This window comes from Vombatus ursinus, unplaced genomic scaffold (assembly GCF_900497805.2).
Source record: "Vombatus ursinus unplaced genomic scaffold, bare-nosed wombat genome assembly UNPS02014798.1, whole genome shotgun sequence".
Classification (NCBI taxonomy): Eukaryota; Metazoa; Chordata; class Mammalia; order Diprotodontia; family Vombatidae; genus Vombatus; species Vombatus ursinus.
Genome location: NW_020954576.1, coordinates 14,745,549 through 14,762,143, shown reverse-complemented (window position 1 = coordinate 14,762,143; position 16,595 = coordinate 14,745,549). Strand labels below are relative to the sequence as shown.

The 16,595-nt window shown below is 37.3% G+C and overlaps 1 pseudogene; it reads left to right on the top strand.

Annotated features, from left to right (window-relative positions):
* Positions 1-209: 209 nt before the first annotated feature.
* LOC114050068 lies at positions 210-792 on the top strand (annotated as a pseudogene).
* Positions 793-16,595: the final 15,803 nt, after the last annotated feature.

The window sequence follows — 16,595 nt, the reverse complement described above, 5'->3', positions numbered from 1 at the left end:
AGAGCCTGATTGTTGGGACATCATCTTCCCTTTGGAGGGCACTGAATTGTAGCAGCAACAAAAGGTCTCTCAGTATGATAGTAAGGGCATATAGAGGACATGGGATGAGAAGGCAGCAAGGAAATATTGAGAGTTCCCCTGTAATACACACTAATCAAAGGAGTGAGAAAATCTGAACATGGTGAATCCTGTTAAATGAATTGTGTGATATGACTCAGGTGAGTCTCTTAGCCTATGAAGGCCTTGCAGGTGTGAGTTTGGTCCATACAGAAACCAGCAAGAAAATGATGCTGAGCCAGATTGCCAGCAAACAGATAGGGAAGGGGGAACAAACAGGCAATCCAGAGGTGCTGAAGTGCTTGAGCCTGGGTCACCGAAATGATGGAGAAAAGTCACAAAGTGGAAAAGATAACAGTGTGACAGGTGAAGTTCCTTCACCAAAAAAAAAAAAATTAAAAATGGTTATTATAAAGCAAAATGACTCTTTCCAAGGAAAGAGCTTTAAAAAAAACCCCTTTATTTGTGAATAGTATTTAGGAGCCGTTAGATGTAGTTATCACCTTAAGAGGCACATCCTCATTCACACAGGGAAGACATTTGAATGTGATGTGTGTGATATGTGATTCACTCAGAAGTACTGTCTGGAGTGCTACAAACATGTACATAGTGAGGCAAAATCCTCCCAGCGTGAATGATGTCAGCAGTTTTTCCTGCACGTATCATTTACTCAGACACAAATGGATGTGCCAAGGGTGTCACCCCAAAACCCTCGATGGGCAATTTCCCTTCTAGGTACAAAGCCTAGAGTTGTGGGAAGGATCAGTAGAGTTTGCTGAAGATGCTGTTCCCTCTGGTTATTATGATGCCACCACTTCCCATGCCTCCACATCCCTCTTTTTTCTTCTCGTCCTGGAGTAGAGGACCAGAAGAGTCAGTGACTTAACCTGCAACAGGGGAGAGGCCACCAGAGCATAGCTCTGTAAATAATCTGAGGTTTTTGGGGATTGGGGGGGTTCTCTAGTAATTCCTGGAGGAGTTAACCAATATTTGAACCCTTGATTAAGCCATGGAAAGGAATTCAAGATATAGCACCAACACAGAGCAGTGGATCACACAGCCATGAACTCCACATGGAATGGAAATGAGGAAGAGATGTGTATGAATGTGTGTATGTATGTGTATACATTGTATCTATATGTACATATACATGTGTGTGTGTTTAATCCAAAAATGATTTCACCAGATCACCTGTGGTCATAGATAACCTGAATGCATGGTTCCCCAGGGCAAAGCAAGGACTGCGATTGTCCTGGTCATCCCTCATGGGATAGCATTCTGGTTGCATTTCACCTTTGGTGTTTACATGCCCTGTACCTCATCTTATTCTCTGAGGCAGGTGGAGAGCTGAGATGACCATCAACTGAGTTCACCATACACTATGGAAAGAGGTCCCTGAGGAACAGGGACAGTTGGACACAAGCAAGAGTGGATAGGTATCTACTTTCCCCCAGAGGAGAAGCAAGAGTTGTGCCCATGCATGTTACAGCAGTTTGTATGACACAAATACTTGCTGGGGCTGGCTCAAATTCCTTTTGGAGGAAGCCTGGTGATCATCCCTCTCTTCTTGGGGATCCTCAAACTTGAGGGTGGCTCCTGTGTAGATTAATTTTCTGATTGCCTTCCCCCATAGCCATTGAAGTTCAAATAAAAGTGGATGGGTTGGAAGTTCTGGGTGCCAAAAAGTGGATCAGCACTGTGCCCTGTTGGAAGTTCAGCTAGCTGCTTCATGTTAAGATTAGACTTGAATTAGGTCACAACCTACTGAAGAAGTAAATGTGACTGGTGTCAGCCCCTTATCTCGCTGCTAAAAGGGAGGTAGTTTCTCTCCTGTACCTACCCACCCAAGTCCAATCACGATATTGAAATAAAGATGTTTGCTTTCTCTTAATGAAAGAATGAGAGGATCTTATTCCCTCCTTAATGACCCTCCACAGGCCTGAATTGGGTGGGGGTTGTAATGCCTGATAGACCTAATGTGGACTTAGTTTAATCAATATTCTAATCCCCACATGCCAATGCCCTGAATTTACATGTGGATGTGACACCTGTGTGGATGTTTTGGTATATATAGTAATGGCAGATTGTGCCAATCACCTCCTCTCTCCAAAACCTAAAGGGTTCTTGGGAAACAGTGATTTCAGGAGATTTGTAGATTAAAGATTTTATTATTTAACAAACTGGGGTCTCTGGTATTTCTGGCCTAAAGTGAGAGTTAGGGATTCTTGAACATTGGCAATTTTGAATGAAATCACTCCTTCCCTTAAGGCAAAAGGTGTGAGGATCTTTTGGCGAGGTGCATCAGTGTCTCTATCCCTATCTCCCATTGTAGTCAGTCTGGGCAAGTTGAATCAGTTATCCTTGTCTTGGACCTAGTTTAGGATAGAGAGCTGGAGGTAAGACTAGACTTGAGAACAGGACTGGAAGGAAGGGACCTCTAAGAGTTGGTGTTCTATTTAGTCATTAAACTTCTTGAAAGAAAGAAGGAACCCTGCTTGTCAGAAGTGAATGTACTCAATGAAATTCTAAAGGACTCCTTGGCTTTCAGATTTTGCACTAGCAGTTCCTGAGACTTTGCTCGGTCTTCCCAGTTTTATTTTCACATCCACTTTCCCTGGTCTAAATTCTATGCATTCCCCCTCCTATGTGCAGTGAATGATCTGTGGGAGTAGGAGTTTTAATGAATGTCAGCCAGCTTCCTGGGTGTCAGGGAGGTGAGCTGGGGTTGCTAGGGTCTAGAATTTCCTTAAATGTCAACAATGAAGGGTCTTATGAGAAGCAAGGATGGATTTAAAAAGACAAACTTCAAACAACTCTTAAAAACTGGAAAGGCTTCTTCCCATCCCACCCCCTTGCCTTGCAAGGTTAATTTGTTGGGGGTAGGGTTTTTCTATGAGGGTGGGAAGAAGAGTGGGAAATCACATGAATGGGTTATATGGTGATGTGTTCTGAGTCAGACTGCTTCTTCGGTTTTTGCTAGAGCAGCCTAAGGAATAGGGAGCTTATTAGCTCCCTAATTAATAACGGACCAGGTCAGGACAGCTCATATCCAGCACTGGCACGTAGGGGAAAGCCTGTGGCTAATTCTTGTTTCAATGGGTGTTAAGATTTTAGAGGAAGTGGTGGGTAAATAGAGGGAGGGGAGATGGACACCTACCCACCCAGGCCTAGGATCCTCACCTAATGGAAGAAACTGTAGAAGATGGCAAAGACTCCTGGATTGAATCCTCTCTGGCCTCCTCTGTGCTGCAGATACTGCAGCTGGGAGAAGGGTGAGATGAACCACTTTATAGGGGAGTTACTACATCAATGTAGCATTTAACCAAATTCCTATGTCTCCTCCATTCCTTGCCCTTCCTATTTTTGTCCAGTTCAGTGTCTGAGGGTCATATAAACTTCCTCACCAGCCCATAGCAACTCTTTAGCTACTGATAATGACCCTTGGCCTGGAGGCCAGAGTGGAAGTAGAGTCTACTTGGCTCCCTATTCCTAACCCTCTCTTCCCACTCTCCTACACAAGCCTTGGAAATTTTACTTTCATTATCCCCCTCACCCTCTCATCACCCCTTTAAAAAGATACTCAATTTGCTGTGGCGGGGGGCAGAGGGGAGTAACAGATGGACAGGAAATTTTGGATGGCAGTTTTTATAAGATGATATAAACTTGTATCTTTTTTTACCATCTGAAGTACAGTGTATGTTCCTTTGTGACATACTTAAAATATTTAAATAAAATAAGAGTTTTCTTGAAAAAAAGAAAAGCCTGGACACTATATTTGAAGACATCATAAATAAAAACTGCCCAGATCTATTGGAAATAGAAAATAAAACAAAGAAATAAAGACTCTACCAATAATATCCTGAAAGGAACCCATATATAGGAGTATCCCAGGAAAGTCACAGTTAAAATCCAAAGTTCTCACATCAGTGAAAAAAAGTACTGAGAAAATCCAGAAAGTATGCAGTTTAAGTACCGAGAAAACATCATCAGGATCACCTAAGACTTGGTAACGTTTCCTAAAAATGAGAGGAAATGTTGAAATACAATGTTCCAAAAGGTGAAAAAAAAAAAAAAAAGGTTTACAACCAAGAATAACTTATCCTGTATAGTTGATTATCACCCTACAAGGTTTTAAAAATTGGATATTTAGTGGAATAGAGACCTTTTAATCATTTCTGGTCAAACCGAGAACTGAATAGAAACTTTGAAATACAAATAAAAGAGTCAAGGTTAAATTTATTTGAGCTATTGGAAGGAACTGTATGATAACATAGGGCTAACATTCCAGTAGGGGAAAAGAAACAAGTGTCCCTTCAGAATCTTAATATTTTCAAAAGGAACTGAGGCAAGGCAAGGAAAAGTAAGAATTTATAAGCCCTTACTAAGTGCAAGGCACTAGGTTAAGTGCTAGGGATACAAATACAGGCCACAAGAAAGACAGTCCCAAGTGTCAAGGAGCTTACACTGTAATGGGGGAATATTTTTTAAAAAAAGAAGCTGAAAGATATGTGTGGGTAGAAGATACTTGTGTGGGAACTTGATATCTATGTCTAATAAGTCAGAAGCAGAGCAGAGAGGGGAAAGAACATTGTCCATCATGGACCCCTCCTAAAAACAGAGACCTCCCCCCAAATCTCCAATGGAAGAAGGGCAACAAAGATAGATATCCCTGTTCCATCATGAGAAGGCTGCTATGAAAGATAGATGTTCTAGGGTGACTAGGACCCAGGCTTTGAAAGAAATTCCGGGTTGAAAGGCACCTGAGGCATGATAACAAATTCCCGAAAGTAAGAAGCAGAATCAGGAGCAGGTTGTAGGTTGACTGGCTTGGGCCATTCCCCAAAATGGAAGCCACTAAGATAAACTAATCAATGGAGCAAGGAATTTAAAATAAGAAAAATTGAGGTCCTAGGTAACATTTGATTCTGGAGTTTTTTTTTTAATTATTTTTTAAAGGAAGGCAGATAAAAGAATACACTAGTATAGAAAAGAGGAAGAAAGGGGTGGAATTTGCTAATTCTCATTATTGGATGCAAAAGAAGACTATACAAACATGGAGGAAAGAGTAGGGAGAGTGGGCAACAGCTTAACCTCGGTATTATCTGAAACATAAAGGAGGGCTGATAAAACACAAAAAATTTGCTGGAGAAGTACATCAAACTCGAGATGGAAATAAGCAGGGATAGAGACAGGTGGTATTAAGAGGGAAAACAATACTAAGGAAGAAGTATCTGTAAGCAAAACAAACTTCCTGCTCCTGAAGAGAGAGATTTAAAAAAAGGGGAAAAAATAGAATCTAATAAGATATCTTAGATTGCCTCTCAGCAGCTATCACCATCACACTGTGGGTTTTGCAAATATAAAATTATTTCCTAATGTGTATCTCATTTTACAGCAGATGTGCTCCTGAAAATATGGATATACATAAATTGGGTGAAAATTTACTTGTATTTACTGGTCATTTCCATTATGTTTTTGGAGATACATTCTTAGAGGAAAAAAAGTCATCTCTAAGCTATAATAAAAATCCCAGTTAAGAACACTATAAATTATTTTCTCAATGTTAAAAAAATTTTGGAGGTAAATTTAATAGTAATATTTAAATGTCACAAAACATAAAATGCTATATATATATATGTATATATGTAATATATAATGTTATGTACGCATATGTTTCATATATACATGTGTATGTGTGCATATATGCATATACATACATACATACATATGCATACATGACTTTTGAGCTACCTAGATATTCCAAACAAGTATTCTTTTGAAACCAGAAGCTAAAAGTTAAAAAGTTATTAGCTGTGCTAATGTTTAGCCCTTTGTTTCCTATTGTAAATAGAGCTAATTGTCTGTTTAACTAAGGGCCATTTGGACTCAGACCACATTAAAGGGTGTTTGCCGCTATTGATTTGGCTTCAGCTACAGTTCTATATTTAATTAAGGGGGTACCTGGACTTATTCAGGGGTGTTATAAACACAATTTCTTATTTCCTGGAAGCAGATTTATATTTAGTGGTTTTCCTTTAAATGGGATGTATCTACATGATTACATAGACTTTTCATCTCACTTTATACATTTCTAGCTGCCTTATACTTGACAGCCTATAGTCAACAAGAGGGGTGACTTTTAACTGCAGGTTGAGAGAGTTTTTAATTGTCAGGGTACATATAGAGATAAACTTCTCTGCAGGTAGTAAAGAGTATAGAGAAAAAAATAGTATTAACAGGGAAAAGAGAGAAAATGTTCAGATAAAAGTTGAAATTGGACAAAACCATTGTTTATATATAATTCTTCAATGTCTGAAGGAAATTATGAATATGAAATAATCTTTGAATAGATTTTTTTTGTCAATCTATAAACATATTAAGCACCTACTATGTGCCAGGCACTGTGCTAAACATTGGAGATACAAAGAAAGGCAAAAAGAAGTTTTTGCTTTCAAGGAGCTTACAATCTAATGTGAGAAACAACATTTAAACAATTATGTACAAACAAACTATGAACAGAATAAATAAGATAATCAACTCAGGGAAGGCAGTTTCGTTAAGAGATTTTAATTTGCATTTTCCAATATGAAATTACATCACTAATTTGCTGAGAAAGCCTTCCAACAATGCTCATCTGTGTATGCTGAATTTCTTACATGGAAAAAGGAATGAATATTACTGAAAAAGTAGGGTTCTGGATCCACATTGGGGTAGAATAATGGAAGATGTGAATATTAAAGAGAATATTCCACAGACTCTGTGGACCTCAAGTCTCAATCCCTTAACATTTTATTGCATACATAGACAGAAGAATTACTAGTTTGAAAAATTAACTATTCCATTTATCCATTGTCTATAATCCCAGAGGTGAGTTGCATTTAATCTGTTGCTTAGTGACTATATTAATAAATATACTATTATCTAAGATTCAAGAAAAATCATTTTATATAGTTAGAATCAGTAAAATTTAGTTGCAAATCTAATTCTAATCTCAAAATGATACCACATTTTTTTTGGGGGGGGTAGGATCTGGATTCCTCAGTGGAGGCACTCCTGACATATGCACAAGAGCAGTAAGGCAATAGTGGCTTATTGTTTTTTAGTTGCTTGGAGTCACAAAGTGGCTAAGAAATTTACCCGTGGTGCTGAAGCTAATATATCCATATAAGAAGATGCTTTTGAATCCAGATCTTCCTAGCTCCAAGACTGACTCTCTATTCATTATGTCAACCTGTCTCTTCTATTTGGTATATACCAAACATAAATCCATTTACAAATATTGCATGTGTGAGTTTAGATCATTAATATTTGCATATAGAGTCCATTCATATTTTCCCAATAAAGCACATTTGTGGTAAAATTAATAACTTTCTGGGATTTGGGATCTTGCAAAACAACAATCCGCTTGACAATATATCTGACCAGTGCTCTACCAACCTTTAAGTGAAGACTTCCAGTAATAGAGAAAACACTACTTCCAGAGGAAACCCAGTCCCCTTGTAGATAGCTATAATCATTTAGTTTCTCCTTACCTGAAACAGAAATTTGCTTTATTGCAATTATCACACTCCATGGATTCTTCATTACCTCATGGAAGAAACCCTAGAAATGTCAAACACTATTCCAGTAAGGACATACTCTTGCAAGTTTCAGGCAAACTAGAAAGAGTTTAAGTACAGTTTTATCAGTGGCTCTTAACTGGATAAGCTCAGAGATGTTTGACATGAGGGGGGGCTTTCAAGGGATCAACTTTACTTGCAGTTACTCAACCAGATGCCTACTAATTCATGAAGGTGGAGGATGGTAAACTATATCAATGGAAGAAGTGATCCTACCAAAAATCCTTACATATCACTGAAGTACTGAAGAAAATCCTTAATTGTAAAGTAGGTGGATGGACATTTTTTTTTTTCACATGGGAACAAGGGTCTTACCAAAAAGTCACCTAGTGTTTGTCCTCTCTTCCTTGTTTTTCAAAGTCAGGGTCCTAACCTATTAAGTACTTAATACCACTCCACGAAACTGATGAAAAACACCAAGGAAAACCTTAAAAACTAGTGTTTCATTTCCCATATGGCCCTTGGTACTGTGTCAGGCCTGCAGTAAGTACATGCTTAATAAGTCCATGTTGACTTGACACCCAAACTTTAAAACAAATCTATATAAATTTCCCTTATCTGAATTTCTCTTATGGACATGTCATGTGCAACCATAAAACTCTCAGTGCCAGCTGCTTCCTGCTATTCTTTATAGCACTTGATGGTTGTTAATGACCCGCAGTTGTACCGGCCTTTTACTTCCTGTAACTCCAAGTTGGTCTCATCTGACATCCCTGCATCACTTTTTAAGGAAATGAGGCTATAAAATTAGACTGCTTTGCATGTTATAAAGTACCTCGATGCACTAATGGTGGGGAAATCCTGGGGAAATTGTGAGAAAGGCAGTGTGTCTTTGGTTCTTTCTCACTTCTTTCCCTGTGGTTGGCAACTTTCCAGCTGCTTCTACCATATGACTTTGATCTCAGAGGCAGCATAGTGTGGGGGAAAAGGCAACGAATTGGCAATCAAGACATTTGGAATTTAGTTCCAGATATACAATTGCTTATACAGTCTTTAAATAAATAGCTATTTCTTCTTAGAAAACTCACTTAAACTCTCTGTGCTTCAGTTTTCTTGTCTGCAAAATGTAAACAAATTAACAGTAAAAGAAAAAAATACTGACGGATTATACTATGGCAGGTAGGTGACACAGTGAATAAATAGAATTCTGAGCCTGGAGTCCTCTTCCTGAGTTCAAATCAGGCCTTAGACCCTTACTAGCTGTGTGTGACCCTGGGCAAACCACTTAACCCTGTTTATCTCAGTTTCCTTATCTGTAAAATGAGTGGAAGAAGGAAATGGCAAACCACTGTAATATCTTTGCCACGAAAACTCCAAATGGGTCATGAAGAGTCAGACACAACTGAAAATGACTGAACCACAACAAAAGGATTATGGTCTAACCCTGCCTAATGATATCTGTCATTTTAGAGGAGGACTTTGGACAACAAAATCCTTTAAGATCCTTCCCCAACCTCTCTTAATTTCAGTGCCTTCCCTCTGTTAATTATTTCCTATTAGTGCTGCATATAGATTGCTTTCTATATATTTGCTTGCATTTTGTCTCCCCCATTAGAGTATAAGCTCCTTGAGGGCAGATACTATCTTTTGCCTCGTTTTTATCCCACCACTTAGCACAGTATCTGGCACCTAGTAGGTGTTTAATAAATATTTATTGATTATTATTCTGTCATGACAGTGGGGAGATGTTTGAGGATATCTTCATAATACACTTGGCATCATTCCAAATAGATGACTTCCTATTCAGAAAATTGATCCTGTGCTAATAAAGGGGAGAGGCAATTTGAGTTGTCAACAAAATAGCCCCTCCTCAGAGGAATAATCTGAGTTAAAACTACTTAAATAAGCCCATAATAAAGGGTTTACAGAATCACAGTATCATAGGGGCATGCTAGTGTCAATTTCCTTCCCAGTGTTTGGATAATGTCAAGTATAAAATACCATCTTAGGTGCATCCTTTTCTTTCTCCCACATCATCTTCTTTTTCTTCTTCATTAAATATGTTTGTCTAAATATGTACATGTATATAAGTTTTCCCTTCCACATCATAGGGGTTAATTAAGAGTGCAGTGACCTGGTGAAGTGGAAAATTTGCATAAAGTTTTTTGTCCCTCCCTTTGTACCAGAGAAGAAGTCTGAATTATTATGATATTAAAAGATAAAATATGTAGATATTGTACAACACTATACATTTATTTTATGCATTTCTGAGTTTATGAATTTTTTTTCTGTGTTGTCTGCTGGAGTTTGTGTGTCATCTACAATTTATGCAAAACTTCCAAAAAATTACAATTGAATTTCTTTTGCTGACCTGCGATATATCAAAATCTTGATGGGGAAAGTCGTGATGTGGAAAGGATAACTATATATATATATATATTATATATATATATATTTATACACACACATATGTATATATACACACACATACATATATGGTCAACATTTTAGAAAAAAATGGACCTTGATAGCTCCATTCAACAATTTTATAATTCAACAAACATCTAATATATGCCAGTGTAGATGCCAGCTTCTAGAAATATAAAGATTAAAAAAAATTTCATGTACTTATTTATTTCATTGTCTCCCTCCCTGAAATGTAATTGAGGACAGAGATTGTCTTTGCTTTTTCTTTGTATTTTCAGTGCCTGGCATGTAGCAAGCACTAAAATAATTATTGAATGATTGATTAGTTGCTTAAACCATCTCTGCCCTTTAGGAGCTTATGTTCTTTTGAAAGGTGGGGTAGATATAAGATACCAACAGAGTAGAGAAAGGCAAACTTTCTCTGTAAGATTACATTCTTTCTGCTCTGTAAATATCTTGTATGTACCTATTTATTTAAATATTATCTCCCTCATTGGAATATATGCTCCTTGAGGGTAGAAACTATTTTTGTATTTTTTCTCTTTCTTTGTATCCCCAGCTCTCGTCACATTGCCTGGCACATAGTAAGTGCTCAATGAATACTTGTTGCTTGTTTAACAATATCTGAGAATCTCCACTGGACGATCAGGAAAGGAAAGAGCCTCGGAAAGAAAGGTGTTTCTTTAACTGTCTTAAAAGGACCTAGGGACTGCAAAAGATAGGAATGAGGAGGGAGAACATTCCAAGACTCCTTCTATAGAACAGTTTGACTCTTACTATCTTGTTTTGTCCTTTTTTTAAAATTTCAGAATGACTGAACCATTGTCACCCTACTAGGCACTGCCCCTACAATAATGAGTGATGTGCCTTTTTTTTCCTATGGATTACATGTTTCTTGTACTAGGCTAAGGGTAGCAGTCACTGTCCTGCACAGCATTGTCATGTCTTCTATTGTGCTGTTCAGGATTGCAGATTTTAAGAGATTGGGCTTGTCTTAGTAGAGCTAAGTAGTAGATGAGTGTGGTGAGGAATAAGGGTGGCTTAAAGGCTCTTGCCTGACACAATGATCTGCAATTCAACCTTTATACAAAAAATAGATAGTAGAAGAACTGGAAAAAATTATCCATCCATTATAAAAACAACCTGTAGAGATTCTAGAAATTCTCATGTTCAGAAATATCTTCTGTGAAGTCCTGTGACTAATTATATTTTGATTTGAGCTGAAAAGAGACATATAAGGGTCATGAGCAAACACTTCATTGCATGCACTCTGTATGATGGATGAAATCCAACTGAGGTCAGATTGCAATAACATTTTCTAACTTCATCAATCTAATAGGTCCAGCATCCTTGGTTGAGATCAGGTACTTTGGCTTGTGTTAGAGAGAAATGGTATGGTAATTCTGATAATCTCCTGTTTAATGAATTTAAGAGCTGTACTTAGATCATAACAATGACCACTTAATGAGTCTGAGAATTGTCTACAGGTGCTCCAAGTTGTGACGATCAATGTACTTTTTGGTAGAATACTAGCCTCCTTACAAGTAATGCCTGGAAAGCAGTAGATAAGAGTGTTGGTTCTTGAGCCAGAGGAATAGGTTTTACAGTCTGACTGTAGTTTACTCTCTGTGAGACCTTGTGCAAGTCACTTAACCTGTTGGCCTCAGTTTCCTCATCTATGTAATAAGGAAGTTTGCATAGACGATGATCTCTAAGTTTCCTTTTCGGCTTTAAATCAGTGATTAATCAATACGCGTGTATTAAATGCCTACTATGTTGCAGACACTATACTAAGTACTGGAAATATAAAGAAAGGCAAAAGAAAATAACATTGCCCTTTAGGAACTCACAATGAATCCATGAACTTATGACATTTGTGGTCTCTTTTCCATGTCTAGAATTGATCTCATTCTCAGCATGCCTTGCTGTGGAGTAGGCATGGGGTGGGGGCTCAGCTAGGTGATACAGTGGATTGAGTACCAGGCCTGGAATCAGGAAGATTCATCTTCATGAGTTCAAATCTGGATCAAACACTTACTAGCTATATGACCCTAGATAAGTCACTTAACCCTGTTTGTTTCAGTGTCCTCATCTGTATCTGTCTTTGGTGCTCTAAAGAAATAGCAAACCATTTTAGTATCTTTGTTGAGAAAACTCTAAATCGGGCCATGAAGAGTTGGGCACAACTGAAACTTCTGAAGAACAAAGCATTATGGGAGACAATGAACAGAACACTAAATGTACAGCCAAGAATTTCATTTTGAATCACAGTTCTGACATTTATTACCTCTATGACCTTGTGCAAGTCACTTAACTTCTCTTAGTATCTTCATGTATAAAATAAAGAGGTTGAATTAAATGACTTCTAAGGTTCCTCAAGTCAAGTCAGCAGTATGTCAGGCCATGTACTAAGCACTGAAAATTCAAACAAATGCAAAAAAAAAAATCCCTACTTTCAAGGACCTTACATTTTAATGAAGGAGATAAGTAAACAATTATGTGTATGTGTGTGTGTGTATGTATAATATATGTTATATACATACACACACACACACACACACACACACACACACATATATATATATATATATATATATGATATACAAAGCATATATGGATGGCACCCTGAGAGAGAGCAAGAACATCTGAGGGTGCTGGGATGGCATTCTGGAGTAGGTGGTATTTGAGTTCCTTCTAGTTTTAGAGCTATAGTTCTGTGATTGTATAATGAAATGTATAAATGAAAATTGAATTGAATTCCTCTTCATGATCCGTATTGATTTATATATTCAGGGATGTGCTGGAGCCAGCTTGAAACAACAAAATCTTTGCTAAATTTTCAGTGTGGGAATTTATATGCCCTGGATATCCACTACAAATCAGGGTTTGATGTACTGTTTTGTTGATGGTCTAGATTTATGAAAGTATTAGCAATGCATATTAACTTAAAAGTGTGTTATGTATACATTTTTTAAGAAGACAGCTGTTGAGCATTTAGTAGCATGTACCTCATGACAGTATAGCTTGGTAAAAATAAAATCCCGGTGGACCTGTTCCAGTAAGTTGGGGATCAGCAGGCACAGGCATGGATGAATGTAGATTTTAGTCACCAATATTGGAGGCATTAAGTTCCTATTAACCAATATAGAGTTTAATCTTTTCAATTTTTCTTTTTATTGAACAATACTTGGGCCCTGGTGAGAAAGGTGGCTTACTGGATTGCCTTTTGCATATCAATGAATTCTTATAATGTGTATTATAATTTGGTTTAATAGGTTGTAGATATATCCAATGGGGACTTAGGCTTCTGGTCTTAGCTCTATGCCATAGCCATATAGGTGGCATGGGTGACTCCTCACTTTGGGGTTTTTTAACATAATTAAACATCATGTTGTGCTGAATGGGGCTTCATGATCCCTGAAGAGTGGGAGATTAAGCAGGTGGGTAAGTAGAGAGGATTTTCGTACACATTCCACTCAAATGCCCACTGTCTTTGGCCTTCTGGATTGTCAGTGTTGACAAGACTCCAAGACCCCCATTACTAATACTGTGGAACCAAGATTCCTTATCTAACAGAAATCACAAGACAGTGGTTGCCACTCTGTGTGTTTGGGGAAAGTGTAGGCAGCAGGTTAAAGCTAAAATAGGAAAGATAGTACATCATCTAGCAAGTGCCTCTAAATTATTCACTCCAATTGTCCTTTGTTTCTTCATTCAATTTTGAAGGTTGACTATATGAAGACACGAAATCAGGAGATAGTATTTGAAATTCAGAAGATAGTTAGTAGTCCATTTTATCTGCAAACAAATTTGATGGGGGTGTGGGAAGATGGGGGACCAGACAATAGCTTAAAATAAACTTAGAAAGGTAGGTTAGACTCACATACTAGACAAAGGACTTCATATATTACCTCAAATATAATGGGGCAAGAGTATTGAACAGGAGATTGATATGTCAGACCTGTACATTAAGAAAAAAAATTTTGATAACTGTGTGGAAAATGGATTAGAAGAGTAGAGACAAGGCACAGAGAATACTTAGGAAGTTATTACAAAAGTCCAACTGACAAATGCTGAAAAATTGATGTATGCTAGTGGCATTGCATATGGAGGGAGGGAGGAGGTATGTGAGCGGTGTGTTAAAGGTAGAATTGATGTGCTTTAACAACTTATTGAACATGGAAGTGAGGGAGAGGGATGAGTCAATGATGATTTTGAAGCTGAGAATCTGGATTTCTGAAATTAAAGTGGTGCCCTTGATTGAAATACGGAAGTTTGAAGGTGGGGACAGATTTAGGGGAACATAATGAGTTTGAAATGCCAATGAAGATATGTGGATATATTTATTAAAATGTAGGAGATTGAAAAAGTGTTTAAGTCTTTAATTCATTTAAATTAAGTAGGCCTGTGAAAGGTTATTTGGCTTCACAATGCTATGAACTGTGATTAAACTACTAAAATACATAAATGGAAGTCAAAGAGCTTAGGTTTGGAAGGGACTTGAGAACTAAAATAGAAATACACTCTACATATATACAAATACTCATTTACTTTTTGATAAAATCCTGAATGATGGGGAATCTGATACCTCTAGATGAAACTCATTCTACTTTTAGATAGCTCTAACAGTTCAGATTTCCTCAAAGAAAACCCAAATTTGCCTCTGCTGCTTGCTTAGCCCTTCGTGGACAAGCAAAACAAATCTAACCATGACAGTAGTTTAAATACATGACAATACTTTATACATGATAGTACTTTAAATACATGCTACTATGTGCCCTTGAGAAGAAGGAATACCTCTAGTTCTTTTTACTGACCCATATACTGCATGGTTTCAAATTCTCTGACTGTCCTGGTCACTTTCATCTAAAACTGAACTCAATAATTTGATGGACCAAGGTGGAGTATGACCTCTGTTGTTTTGAATAATAAGCCTCTTTATAATAATGTTAGCTTTTTTTGTCTACCATGTCATATTGTTAAGTTATTTTGACCTTGTAGCCCATTGTGCCAAATATTTTTTCAGATAACTCAGTGTTCAGTTAACTTTCCTCAATTCTATAATTGTGTTGTTGAATTTTGAAGACAAATATAGAACTTTACATTTAACCTTTCTATATTTTACGTTTCATCTTACTAGATTCAGGTCATTGTTCTAGACTGTTGAGCGTTTTTGTATACAACATAATGTCAATCCCTCTCAGATTTATGCCGTATGAAAAATTGAAAACCTGCTATATCTGCCTTCATCTAAATAATATATAAAAATGTTGAATAACATAGGATGAATGACATACCTCTAGAACATTCCATCAAAGACCTACTTCCATTGAATATTCATGATTATGCTTTCTGTCTATCCAATTATCCAATACTAAATCAAGCTAAATGAATTCCTCTATTCTATATCTCTCATCTTTTTTCATCTTTCTCTGCAAAAAAAATAGCATAAAAATCTTCATCAAATGGTTGGAGAGAATCTAGGTGAAATATATAATGACAGCAGTTCCTTGACTTACAAATTTAGTAAACTCCATAAAAAAAAAGGGAGTAAGGTTGACCTAGCATAATTTGTTCTTCCTAAAATAATGACATATTAAAGAATACTTTTTTCCTGAGTGTGAGGAGAGTGAGGCCCAAACCAGATTAAATGTAATTGGGAAATGTTTAGCAAAATAAATACAAATACAACATAGATAATCTTAATTTGTAGTTTTCTAAATTAATGTACTGCCTATAGGGATCTGTTTCTCTTTGAGGTTGATTCAAATCCATTTAACTATATCATCATTAAGCTCACTTCTCTATCTTCTTTAGCAAGATGACAAATCTTGAGAAGGTTCTATTGATTCATCCTTCAATAAAAATAATTGGAAGAATATGTATTGCTTTCCTTTTATTATATCTGTCTATAAACATCAGAAGATTAGTCATCTGAGATGGAGGTTGTACTTTTTTTTTTCAGCCAAAGACAAGGTTTATTAAAGATCTGCCATATTAGCCAGACTCTTAAGGAATCTGAACATCTGTGAGCTATTGTCTAGATTGTAAAAATCTGTGCACCTTAATGGAGACAAGATGGACTTTATATACAGAAAGACTATGGGAGAGATCTAGGAGTGGCCAAGTAGTCTGCTGGGACTGTGAGGTAATAGAAAGTCAGGGACAAGTACCAGGTGGCCAGGGGAGAATAGAGCCTAGCTAGGATTAAGAGTGGGAAGTGGCTGGGGGCTATAGGGCTATGCTAGGTTAAGGGTAACAAAGAATTGGGAGATTAGACATAGCCACAATGAAAGGCCAGTAGATGGGATTATGGCCTCAGGAGAGTACCAGAGACCTTTTCGATCAAGTGGGAGAATTCAAGGAGAATCCCTGAGTAATTTTAATTTTTTGAAAATTCACTTGCTTTTGAAATGCCTTCTAACAGGCAAATTACCATATAGTCTCTCTTTCCCCTATCCTCACTCTTTTGATAATCTCATCCTGGGTCACTAGGGGGAACAGCAGCTGTTCCTGGAGGGTATTTTGTGGGCTAGCCAAATGGTCCCCAAA